The sequence below is a fragment of the Peromyscus californicus genome, unplaced genomic scaffold (genome assembly GCF_007827085.1).
Source record: "Peromyscus californicus insignis strain IS unplaced genomic scaffold, ASM782708v3 Scaffold_12__1_contigs__length_115047231, whole genome shotgun sequence".
Lineage (NCBI taxonomy): Eukaryota > Metazoa > Chordata > Mammalia > Rodentia > Cricetidae > Peromyscus > Peromyscus californicus.
The window spans coordinates 107,023,069-107,036,478 of record NW_026294413.1 but is presented as its reverse complement, the minus strand read 5'-3'; the positions used below and the strand labels follow the sequence as shown (position 1 = coordinate 107,036,478).

Here is a 13,410-nt window from a genome sequence, read left to right as displayed (position 1 = left end):
TGAACCACTTTGAGGATTTCTCCCATTATGCTGATATTTTTAGAGTGCAGTTTTACTGAATGGGATTTTCTTCTTCCAGCACCCACAGCAGAACCAGCACCTGTACATCAGCATCCTGTGTGAAGTACCTGGCACACTGCCCACATGAAGATTTTTAAATATCAGACTTCCTGCTCTTCCTTCAAGATATCATTATATCTCTGCAAAGGGCAGTTCAAAGTATCAAATACAATTCTGGCTCTCTTGGGGGCACTCTGGGGGGCTCTGGGGGAGCCCTGGGGTGTTTTCTGAACCTGTAACAAAAGCACATTCACAAAATATTGAACATTGGTGCAACAAGCTCTGGGAGTTAGTCATTGCTTCATGTAAAGAAATGATTAAAAAATTAAACCCAAGAGTTATGCCTCAAGTGTTTGCTTCAGTCCGGTGTACCTGACCGGCACCTACCAATCCACAGAGACCCCAAGACACCTATAACTCTAAGGCCACATTAGTGGTTTCATTGACTTTGGCCTCTGACCAGCTCTTGCTTAATTGTTCATTTTCTATTTTAAACGACCATCTCATTTACCAAGCCAAGGTATAGAAATCATGAGAAACATCAAAATTTGATCATGGAGATCAAATTAGTATTGAAAGAGAAGACTGGCTGGGTAATGTAATTAATCCACTCAAGCAGAATCGTTACATTTTCTGAATGTTGCCATGCATTTGGTAGCATTTGGACAGTGTTATTTCTCCCTCATCAATTTATCCCATGGAGACAAGAGGAATATTAGCCCTTCAAGACATAACTATAGACCATGTTTCATACAAAGAACACAAGATTATGTCTTAAAAACTATTTTTAAGACAGTAACTTTAAAACAGCCCAGTAAATTTTACCTAATTTTTATATATTTCTTCTGCTGTGGGTTAAAATACATACATATATATGTACACATATCCTCTTTAGAGTTCTGTCTGGCTATCATTCAAATAGAAAAAGAAGCAAAAGAGAGAGACTGTGGTGTAACTCTGTGGTAGGGCACTGGCCTAGCATTCAACACACATTCACACACACACACACACACACACACACACACACACACACACACACATACACACACACACAAATGTTAGAAATACAAGAAAACCTCACACCTAATTCAGGCCTCTGTTAACTGTATCAAAGTCTAATTTTTGCCAACAGTCTTCCACAGTGTCAGGGACCAGACCCTGAATTTTCATCATGACTATTTTTATCCTTCTTTCTTCCTTCCTCTATAAATAGTGTTATGCACCTTGTCAACTAATTTTCTTTAATAAGTGGCCCTAATTCCTATGTGACAAAGGCATGACTGTGACCCAGAAAATTATCCCTGCCTACTTCATTCTTAGCCACTGAACGACAATGGGATTGTCTGTGACATGGAGACGAGAGCAGAAATTAAATAGGGTCGTTGCAAACATTCACACATTCACTCAGTACATGCCTGCCCAGATCTTTCATGTGCTTGACAGTAAAGAATAATAGCGAACAGAAAATTGGTAATCCTGTTCTCATGGGGGTTGCTGCTGAGTGGGTTAGACTCAGGGAGTAAGGACTCACATCCCTGGGAACAGAAGCTAAGTCAAATTCCAGGAACGAAAGGCCACATAGTGACGAGGGGTGGGGAAATGCTCTTCTGAGGAAGAGAGGGAGCAGAGATCCCAACCTATGATCAGGAGCTAGCCAGGCCAATGGTAAAGGAGAGGGGACAGCTGTGGGAAGTTCTCACAGCACTCAGTAGGAAGCAAAGGGTGTAACTAGAACTAGGTAGAGCTGTGATCACAACCGGCCCTATATTTCTACCTCTGCCTGGATCCACAGTCCCTAAAACAGCACCAGTAGGTAGGAAGCTGGCTGCTCAAACATAGGAGCCTAGATGTGACAATCAGAAGTTTGCTTCCTAGCTGTCTGTGGGAGTCCCCATCACTCATTGCCAGAAGGTCTTCTCTGAGGTCCAAGACAGACAGGATTCTGCCCAGCTCATGCCTGACTAGGACTCAGAAAAACTTCCCTTCCTCCTCTTACCGATGTCCCATCCAGCTACACACTTCCTTTGGATTTTCTCTGGTTAATTTTTACTTTTTCAAGCCTCAATAGCACTCTTTAAAAGCAGTTCATAGTGGTGCGAGTGTGAAAGGGTATGTAGTCTCTCAGTCTCTAATACAAAGGGACTCTGGCGCAGGAAGATGATGAACTAGGAGAGAAGAGCCAGAGGAGCAGCTTTAGAGAGGGAACCTCAATAATGAGCAATTCTCTTCCTTGTCCTTGATGGTCCATCTTGTTGGGGCAGGAGGCTGTGGTGGTATTGTGTTCCCCAAAATATTGTGTACCCCAATAAACTTATCTGGGGTCAGAGACAGAACAGCCACTAGAAAGACATGGAGGCCAGAAAATGGTGGCACTCACACCTTTAATCCTCGCATTCCAGAGACAGAAATCCCTCTGGATCTCTGTGAGTTCAAGGCCACATTGGAAACGGCCAGGCATGGTGACACATGCCTTTAATCCCAGAAAGCAAGCCTTTAATCCCAGGGAGTGATGGTAGAAAGCAGAAAGGTATATAAGGTGTGAGGACCAGAAACTAGAAGCATTTGGCTGGTTAGGCACTTGGCTGGTTAAGCTTTCAGGCTTCTAGCAGCACAGTTCAGCTGACAGCCATTCAGATATGAGGACACAGAGGCTTCCAGTCTGAGGAAACAAAACCAGCTGAGGATCCGGTGAGGTGAGGTAGCTGTGGCTTGTTCTGGTTCTCTGATCTTCCAGTTCACCCCAATACCTGGCTCAGGTTTGATTTTATTAATAAGACTCTCTAAGATTCATGCTATAGGAGGCCAAGAATCCCAAAGTGTTTAAGGGCACTGGTTGTATCCTGGTTTCTTGAATTGAACATTCTTGTCCTTTTAAGAAGAGGATCCTAAGATGCCTAGAACCTATGGATGACCAAATGCTTCATTAGCCCTTAAAGGTGTGCCAGCAACCCCAACCCAGACATGGAGATGAAGAGTCACATGAACACCTCATGTGTGAGACAATTGGCCTGCCCAGCTCATGCCTCACACCATTGGTGACATTGTTTCTTAGGACCTATTGCTACTTAGAGGATTTCTTCTTGCTTCTTTTCTCTTAAGGTCTCAACTATAATAAAATTCCTTTTAAAAACTCACTTTTCCCTTCTGTTGTCCAAAAGTTCAAGAGACAGATGACCCCAAAGACACTGGCTAGGGTGACTTCAGTGACTATTGATTGTCTGGAATCTTAGACCTCTGAACTATACTCCCCTGAGGCAAGAGAGCCTCCATTGCACTCAAGGATACCCCCACCACCTCTCACCCCTGTTTATCAAAAGGCAGTTGGAATAAACAAATCAAAGCAAGCTGTTGGAACCTCATCTTTGGGGAAATTGTGCACAAACTTGGATGCACAAGAACATACCTACCTTTGCAGTCTCAGCCACCATCAATCAGATGCAGTTGCTAAGAGAACTTGACCACTACCCAAGAACAACATAGAGTTGAATGAGACTGGAGCCACCCCACACACTCTCTTCTGCCAGAGGGCAACTCTTTTTCCTGTATGAGTTGAATATTCCCTTTGAACAGACTGGCAACTCACAGAGGATTCAGTAGGAACACTGATCCCCAAAGACCTTGTCATTTACAGGCATGTCAGAAGAGTGGCCATAAGACCCTACAGAGGAAGTGGCCTTGGAAGCTGCTCAGACATGCTGTGGGCATCTCTGCTACCCTTCCTTGTCTTTGCATCTTTGCTGTCCATACTAAGAAGATTGAAAGCTGCCAGCAGCCCAATCAAGGTCCTTTTCACTTGAGACTGCATTTTAAAAGAGTTTGTAACTCTTGGGAATCAAATGATTTAGACAAGCTTTCCTCTGCTGGTGTTTTGATCTCATCCAATTCAGTTCTCAAACTACTACATACCTTAATCACTGGCAAGAGTTATTAAGACACAGAATGCTGAGCTATACCCCATATGCTCTGCATTAGCAGGTCTAAGTAGGGCTCAGAAATACCATTTTGAATGAGTTTCTACTGAATGCTGCAATGTTGGACACAAAGAAGAGTGTTTGCTGAGTCTATGCTCAGTAACCGGTGCTGAGTGGGTGGATGGATGAAGAAATAGAAGCATGGCCTTGATGAGTATGAGGACCCAGAAGATGGATGAAGAAATGGAAGCATGGCCTTGATGAATGTGAGGATCCAGAAGGGCCTTTATTTTGATTGTGGAGTGTGCCACAGCATCAAGAGTGGCATTCACTGCCTTGTGCTTTGGAGGTCAAATAGTATTTGAAGAGAGGGAAACATCTGGCAGGTGTCCCTGAGGAATGAGAGATGGGTACAGAGGAGAGAAAGAAGAATCAAAGGGAGGGAAGTAAGTAACCCAGGAAGACATGTGATAGTGAGCCGTCCTGGCAGGAACAAAGACATTCTCAGGAGAGACAGCTGTCGCCCTTCTTTTGGGTATTAGACTATTGAGAAAATGGAACCTAAGAAGTTGGATGTCTCCAGAAATCATAATAGAGGAAGGAAAAGGTTGAGTCTAATGCCAGCCAGAGGAAGGACTTATCTCCTAGGAGATTTCACAGTATGTAACTTATCAGAGCAACATGCAGGACAGACTTGAGAAGACACAATGAATGGTCAGTGATGGGCAGAACCATACCTGCACCAGGACTGCTTAGATAAACATTCTTCTTGCCCTCTATTAAAACTAAACTATTTATATAAGGAGCCCAAAGTTATTCATGAGGGGTCAGTTACAGGACCACTTTATTTGGGCCACATTGAATAAACCTCCTTTATCTCATTTTCCCTATTACATACTTACCTTTTCAATTGGTGATTTGAGGAGAGGTGGCTAAGTCTAGCTTGCTAAGGCTGGAAGGGCCCAGACTTGCACCCCAAAACATTCTGGAACAATGTTGTCTATCCCACACCCAGTCTTGGCTCACCAACAAAGCCTCTCTGTGATATTCCAGCTTCCTGCCTTCCAGAACCAGCTGTCTATTTCCTTTACAGCTATTTCTTGCCCTGACCTTTGCACTTTCTTTTTGTGTGATCTTAATGTCCCTTTACAAAGGGGTCCTTTGGGACATGCTATGGGCATCTCCATTCACCCCTGCCCCTTTGCCTCTGGATATCTGTTGCAAAGTGTTTGCACACATGAGCAAGACCCATGCAGCCGTATCCTACAGCATCCACATAACCATGTCAGAACTGCCTCCAAGGCTCAGGAGCTGTGTGGTCCCATATGCAGGAGCAGTCAGATGAGCTGGAAGGTTTACACCAAAGAGAGAGCCACTAAATGATGAGCAACATAACCAACGGATATGAGATTCAGCACCTTCTCCTCAGGTTCCTTAGAGAGACTACCATGAGTTTTAAACCTGATTGCCACAGTGGTGTATTGTAGGAGGTTTTTGCTCTTTTGGGGGGGGCCTGCCACCCAGCTCCCAAATAAACCATATGTGGAGGCTTATTTGTAATTATGAATGCCCAGCCTTCGCTTGGCTTAGTTTCTTGCCAGCATTCCTTAACTTATCCCATCTACCTTTTGCCTCTGAGCTTTTCCAGTTCTCTTACTTCTGTAAATCTTACTCTTACTCTGTGGCTTGCTGTGTACCTGGGTGACTGGCCCCTGGAGTCCTCCTCCTATGGCTGCAAAATCTCTCCTCCCAGATTTCTCCTATTTATCCTCTCTGCCTGCCTGCCCCACCTATCCTTTCTCTTGTCTTGCTATTGGCTGGTTCTTTGTTAGGCCATCAGGTGTTTTACACAGGCACAGTGACACAGCTTCACAGAGTTAAACAAATGTAACATAAACAAAAGTAATACCTTAAAATAATATTCTACTATAATGATGACAGTGTCACAAGACACATTCATCATTTATCACTGTTACTTCTGTTGGCTTGTCCTCTAACCAATTATCACAGGCACCTAGAAATGACTTAGGCTGGAATTCATCGACTACCTTTCTAACTCAATGTTTTGTGAGTGACTGTTCTCCCAGCCATTCGTCGGTGCTCCCTTGCAAAGGATGAACTCATCTAGGTCTGTTGACTGGTTAGACCCTATCATAGAGGGGCAGAAAGCATCACAAGGCCTCACCTGCTGCCCCCTGACTGTCACCTGTTAGTTATATGCCACACAGCCTGCATTGCACGTGGTCTTGGGAAGACTAGGGGAGAGGGGCTCCCTCCATGTGCATGTGTGGAAGTCCTCATGACTGTGGCCAGTTGAGAGAAGAGCACCCACACAAACAGACCCTACCTGTGCTCTCTAAGGAAGCCCAATAAACTCATTACTTGCTCAAAGAGAACTGGCAGAACCATGTGTTGGTTTGCCCTTGGGACCTTAGGAGAAGAAAGGGACAATGTTTGCTTATCTCCCAGGGGAGGACTTTTAGCAACAGCAGGTAATGAAAAAAGGTTGGCATCTCTGCTTTAATTTTGTATCTGTTTCCTTCAGTCACTTTACTGTCAGTGCTTACAATGCCCTGCTCCAGACCCCCAAAAGGAACCTAAAGCTGTAGTCTCCTCTGATTTCAGGAACAGCAGGGCTGAGCCAAAACATCTTTATGACAAGGTACTGAAACCAGCAACATCCAACCTCCCAGAACGGATAACCATCACTCCAAAACACATCTTATGAGGTTGCACTCCAGGATGGGATAGACCATCTTGTGCCAACCTGCTTCTGCCTTCAAGCAAACACTTGAGGCCAAACCTTGACAAAAACAAACCAGAGCACATTTTGACCAGGGCAGCCATTTTCTCTGCATCTCCCCCTACTTAAACCTAAGCTTATATCAGTGCCTCAAAGATGGACTTGGGACCCCTTTCCCCAGAAAGTCACACTGATTAAGTCTTATCTTTTTGTTTGTTTTATGTTTCACTTTGTTTTTTTAGGGACAGGATCTCTCTGTATATCCCTGACTGTCCTAGAACTCACTCTGTAGAACAGGCTGGACTTGAACTCAGAGATCTGCCTCCCAAGTGCTGGGATTAAAGGTGTATACCACCACCTGGCTTAAATCTTGTCTTTTTATTATCCCTCTTTACTTGGTGTATTAGGACAGGTGACCAAGCCCAGACTTTTGTCCTTTTGCAGTTGATGGCCCTCCTCTGTCTCTACCTAGCCTCATTCCCTGGGATTATCTCCCCAGTAAACTAAACTAGTCTAGACGCTGGAATCGGGAGCCCAGAGATATAGCTCTCATGGGAAAACTTCATAAGCAGATGTATGTCCTTCACATTCTTACCTGAGATGGCAGATGGTATTTGAAAGAGAAAGGTCCTTAGCCAAAGTTCTCAAGCAGCAGAACACAGATGACCCATTTCCCAGTGCAAAGGCATTTACCTCAGTGAAGACAAAGGTTGCTCACGAGTGGAGTGATAAACTTCCTCGCTTAAAAGACTCCAGGCTTTTGTGACCTTGGTCTGATGTTTTCAGATGAGATGTGCCTTGGGGCTGCTATAATTGTTCTACACAGTTCTATCTCAGTGCTATCAAAAATGGGTCACATGGCAATAGAAAGCAATATATAAAAATATCTGCAAAGGGATTGCCCTGGGAAATACAATGAAGATCCAGAAACAGAAAGCCTCAGCTGGGGGTAGCATGAGGGTGACAGGAAAGACTCTCACAGTGTCTTCTATGATCCTCTCTGAGGTGATGTGAACCAGAAACCTGATTTTATAAACTCTGAGCTTTTTCACAGAAATGCAAGCATTTAGCAGCAGGCAAATTCCAGACTGCACTTCAAGAGGGTAATAGCTGAGGCTTTTAGCAGAGGGAAATGAATGGTCACCAGCATGAATATTTCATCATTCGCTCCCCAGGTGCCAGGGGATCAGCAGAGACACATTACACGTAGACTGAGGCTGCTCACAGCTTGCAAGGTAGAAAGTTGAAGGAAAACTCTTGAAATTCAAACCACCACCAATATGGTTTGAGGCAGCTGGATGCCTTGATAGACGTTGAGGGTGTCCTAAAAGGCACTCTGAACCTCAGGCAGATCACTGAAGGTGCTGACTGGGGACCACTTCGCACACCCTTTCAGTCTATGTTCTGATGTGAATAAATTGGCCTACTGGGAGCCTGGAATAACCTTCTCAGATTTTCCCCTCCCACACAAAGATGATAGATGCCAAGGTGGGGAATAACAGTCGATGAAAAAAGGGTGCAGGAGGTGTCTTAGTTAGGGTTTCCATTGATGTGAAGAAGTACCAGGACCAAAACAATTTGAAGAAGAAAGCGTTTATTTGGCTTATGCTTCCACATCACAATTCATCATCTAAGGAAGTAAAGACAGAAACTCATAGAAGGAACATGGAGGCAGGAGCTGATGCAGAGGCCATGAAGGGTACTGCTTACTGGTTTGCTCCCCATGGCTTGTTCAACCTGCTTTCTAATAGAACCGAGGACCACCAGCCCAGGGATGGCACCACCCACAGTGGGTTTGATCCTCCTCCGTGAATCATTAATTAAGAAAATGCCCTACATGTTTACCTACAGCCTGATCTTATGGAGGCATTTTCTTAATTGAGGCTCCCTTTTCTCAGATGACTTTAGTTGTGTCCAGTTGACATAACTATTCATAACTATTCAGCACAATTGACCGCTACACATCACTGTTAAGCCACAACATTTCCTTTCTTATTCTTCTCCAAGTTCTCACACTAAAAATCCCACAGTCTTTACAAATTTAAACACATTAAAAATTCAGTCCCTTTAAAATATCTAAACTCTGTAAAAATCCCAAATCTCTTTTAAAAGTTCAAAATCTCTCAACTGTGGAATCCTGTCAAAGTTAAATATTCTCCTACTTCAAGAGGGTAAAATCAAGATGCAGTCACAATCAGATCAAAGCAAAACCAAATTTATAATACTGTAAATAATGCAATGTCCAATGTCTGGGATTTACTAACAATCTTCTGGGCTCCTCCCAAGGACTTGGGACACTTCTCCAATTTCGCCCTCTGCAGCAAACAGACTTTGTCTTGAAGCTTAGGCAGGCTCCACTCCATTACTGCTGCTGTTCTTAGTGGTCCACCATGGTACTGGCATCTCCAAATGCTGGAGCTTCTCCTGGTGCAACTGGACTGCACTTTTACCAATAGCCTCTTCTAGGCTCTCTTCATGGTACCAAGCCTCAACTTCTCTGCACAACCCCTTCAATCCTGGGCTTTCAACTGCTACTGAGACTGCAGTTGTAGATGAATTTCTAAATGGTCTTATTAAATAAAAAACACGGAGCCAGGGGTGAAAGCCTAAGAGAGATCAAGTAAATAGGGAAAGCCACAGCTAACCTTACCCCATGAACTCAGCAGCTTCCAAATGCTAATGACTTCCTGTCTACCCATGCACATGTCTACCCATGCTGTTCCACCATTGATTTCCTCTCTCCACACAGTTACATCACTTCCTCTTCCTGCCCAGCTCTGTCACTTCCTGTCTGTCTGCACAGACCTACAGACCTCCCTGGTTAACTAGTGTTGGAATTTAAGGCATGTGCCACCACACCTGGCTGTTTCTGTGAGTTCAAGTATGGCCTTGAACTCACAGAGATCCAGACAGATTCCTGCCTGCCAAGTGATAGCATTAAAGGCATGTGCTGCCATTACTGACTTCTTTGTTTACTTATAATGGCTGTCCCTATTCCTCTGATCTCCAGGCAAGCTTTATTTATTAAAGCACAAATAAAATATCATCACATTTCCCCATTTTTTGTCTAATAAAAATAAAAGAAAGTTATAACTAACATAAGAAAAACTGTATACAATAAGTACAATAACTATATACAATATATACAAGCAATAAATACATCAACAATGTCTAGTCCATTTGCAATTGACAAATTCAGAGAAAATATTCCATTCTCTATCCTACTTTGGGAGTCACTTTCTATCTTGTATTACCAAGAGAAAACTATCTTATGATATCTTTCAAACTTACACACTTAACTCCTCTTAGTGAGTTTTTTTTTCTGAATTTCTTAACAAGGAAAACTAACTACAACTATCTAATCTTCAACTCCCTCAGAGACCCAAGAAGGAAATAATATTACCTAGTAAAACAGGAAGTGCAAACAAGCAACTTCCAAAAAATGTGAGTTATGACAGAAACAGTCAGCTGCCTGGATAGTCACCTGAGGTATCTCTGCAACATTGGGGCATCACCTTCGGCCTATAGGCTTAGCATATTTGACAGACTCATTTGTGAAGTAGGATGTACACAAGGCCTTCAGCTTGATCTCACATTCAGTGCAAGTATTCCATGTACCAAATAAACTTGAATTCCACCAGTGTCATGTTGTGATTCAGGACTTTAAATTCTGGAAATTTCTGGTATTTTTGGAATTCATTCTCCCATTCTTCTCTGCTTGTGGGTGGCTTCATTTCCTTTATTAAATGTCAGTCTATCATTGAGAGGTTAGACTCCATCAGCCTAGTTACTTCTCCAAGAATAAGTGTTCTAGCTACTATTCCATTGCACACCAGGAGCCATCAGTCCACTGCCTATTCAGCTGCCTTTGAAGGAAGGGGCACTGTACCTCTCCCAGATTGCAAAGCCATTTCAGTGATGGTGCCATATTGTCCTGGCCTCAGAGGATGTCTGCTGACAAAGCTGCAACCACACTTGTCTTGGCAAGGATTGGCAGTCCCCCCACACACACTTTTGTGTGTGTGTGTGTCCTACTTGTCTATTTTGATAGCATACTGTCAGCAGTTGATGCAAGGGCACTTTCTTGCCCAATGGCTAACTTTTGCCACAATGAAAGTTAACTCTATATGCATTTTCTTCAATACCCATATCTTCTTTGAAGTAGATTGTTGCTGCCAGGAGCAGACATGTCTCATAGTCATAAAAAAAGAAAACAAATCTATGTTATTAAAGCATCTTAAATGCCATATTCTGTAGATCTATGAAGGGTTTGAAGATCTAAAATATATCTCTGCTTGACCTTGAAATTATACGTAATATGACTACAAGTTTGACTGTAATGACTACTAAATTTTGTTTCTCTATATCCTAGTAGTTGGTAATAATAACTTTCAAGGATTAGTAAATTGCATTACATTGTTAAATGAGCTGTATAGGTACAATATCCTGAACAAGATTAGAAATATACATACAATATTTTCTAACAAAATCAACCTCAAATTTGTTATCAATATACATAATTTGTATACAATATACAAAAATTCAATCCAATGTAAAACATTTAAAACTAGTAGTTGCCTTTTAAAAGTAGGTTCAATAATCTTCCTTTTTATCTATATCATATCTATACCCTCTCTTTTTTCTTTTCAAAGTAGATTCAATAATCTACCCTTTATTCCATCATTCCTATATTTTTTTCAAGATTAGATTCAATAATCTACCTCTGATCTATATCCTCTTTTTTTCTTTTCTTTTCTTTTTTTTAAAACAAGAATCTAATTTCCTTTGTTTAGCCTCTTTCCCGAACATTAACAATAACAACTGGTAACCAACCATCCTAAACAATGACAATTATCCCAAACCCAAAACCCATTGAAAGACCATAAACCACCTACCACTCCTCTTGGAAATGTGGGTGTCATGTTCTTAAAATTGCTTCCTGCTGTTTTTGGGCAAAGGCATCTTTACAGGATCCTGAAAAGAAAATTTGGGGTTAATTGTCAAGTCCTGGGAGAGGTAGCTATACCATTTGTTGTCCAGTCTCTGCATAATGCAGAAGTGCAGGGCTTATCTCAAGTCCTCACCTGAATAGTCTGTGAGGCTGGATCATTTTAGCCAGTTAACTTGAAATTGTACTGAGCGGTTTGTTGTTCAAAGTTGATCTTTGGGTGATGTTTGCCAGCTTAGTAGTATTATTATTGTCCATGTGGAAATGTTGCTATGGGGCCCCATCATCTTTCTGGAGAATTCAAATTCGCTGTTAGGTCTGGTCATGCTTCCTTGCAGAAAACTGATAGAGACTCCAACACAAAAACATATATAGACAAGCAAATGAAGCCTTGTTTCTAGAATTAGTTAGTACTCTATATGAATATTAATATCATAACAAAAGTTTAAAATATATATATATTAATCTTAAAATTTTGATATAAAATTCATACCTTAAGAAAAGTTTAAAGAATCAAAATAGAACCAAAGAATTGAGATTAGTGGCAATAGAATAGTCCCTTAATTTTGATTTTCTTCTGTCCAATATCAGATGGCTCTTCTGAAATGATACAGAGATTTTTGGATTTTCCTTTTAACAACATACTAGGGTTTAGAGAAGAGAGCCATTCTCCAACTCCAAAGCCAGATTTGATTTTTAACTGAACTGGGACTGCAAAAAGACCATTTGTGATAAGTGTCTGTAGAGAAGAACAGAAACAAACATTTAGGAAATCTTACAAATTTTATATGTGCTATACCAATAGGCCAATTTACTCTATTTCTTATGACATTTTTTCTGGATGATTTGTCCCTTTTCTTCAGATGTCTCATTTGTCCAGTGTTCTTCAGATTCCTTAGACTTCATTCTCCTGAAAAATAAAAACAAAAATCTTTCCCCAAGCCTAACTTTGGGGAGGGTACCTTTGGGCAAGTTATATCTGATTAAATGAAAAGCATTTGTTAGTTGTGTAAGTTAATTTAAATTTGATAATTATGCTGGCTGATGAACAAATTGCCTCTTCTAATTAAGAGATCTCTTGTTAAAATTGACCCTTTATCGATTTTGATGGTATTCATAGCTTTTCTTCTCCTATAGAGACAAAAGCAAAACATTGTGCCCAATGTAACACATATCCTGATTTCAGTTCTGAGGTCAGCACATCTTTAAATTATGTAGGCTTATTTAATTCTGTATTTTTTTCTATTATCCAATGTCTCTCTGCAGCTATTGTTCCTTTCTCATTGGCATTGAGAAAATTCAAAGTTAATAGAGCATTATGTAATCTATTTATGGGGGTTTTGTTACCCCTTTCTGTTTATGTAGCATATCCTTTAGAGTCTGATCTTTCTATGACTGCTCGGCCTGTAGGATTATATGGTATACCTGTAATATGCTTTACATTGTAATAAGCAAAAAACTGTTTCATTTTAACAGAGACATATGCTGGAGCATTGTCAGTCTTAATTTGTAAAGGTATCTCCATGATGGCCATAACTTCTAGCAAATTCATGATTATAGAATCAGCTTTTTCAGAACTCAAAGCAGTTGCCCATTGAAATCCTGAATAAGTATCAATGGTATGGTGTACATATTTCAGTTTTCCAAATTCTGCAAAATGAAACACATCCATCTGCCAGATTCCATTCCTTTGAGTACTCTTTGGGTTATAACCTGCTAGTAGTAGAGTCTGATTGTAAAAAGAACAA

The 13,410-nt window shown here is 41.4% G+C and overlaps 1 long non-coding RNA gene across 1 annotated transcript; it reads right to left on the bottom strand.

The window, feature by feature from the left end:
- Nucleotides 1-8,376: 8,376 nt before the first annotated feature.
- LOC128108064 (uncharacterized) lies at nucleotides 8,377-12,008 on the bottom strand. The gene is made up of 3 exons (XR_008217287.1): nucleotides 11,799-12,008; nucleotides 11,610-11,688; nucleotides 8,377-10,905 (listed from the first exon to the last, which is right to left on the bottom strand). It is a non-coding gene; the product is annotated as an uncharacterized LOC128108064 (long non-coding RNA).
- Between the last annotated feature and the right edge of the window lie 1,402 nt (nucleotides 12,009-13,410).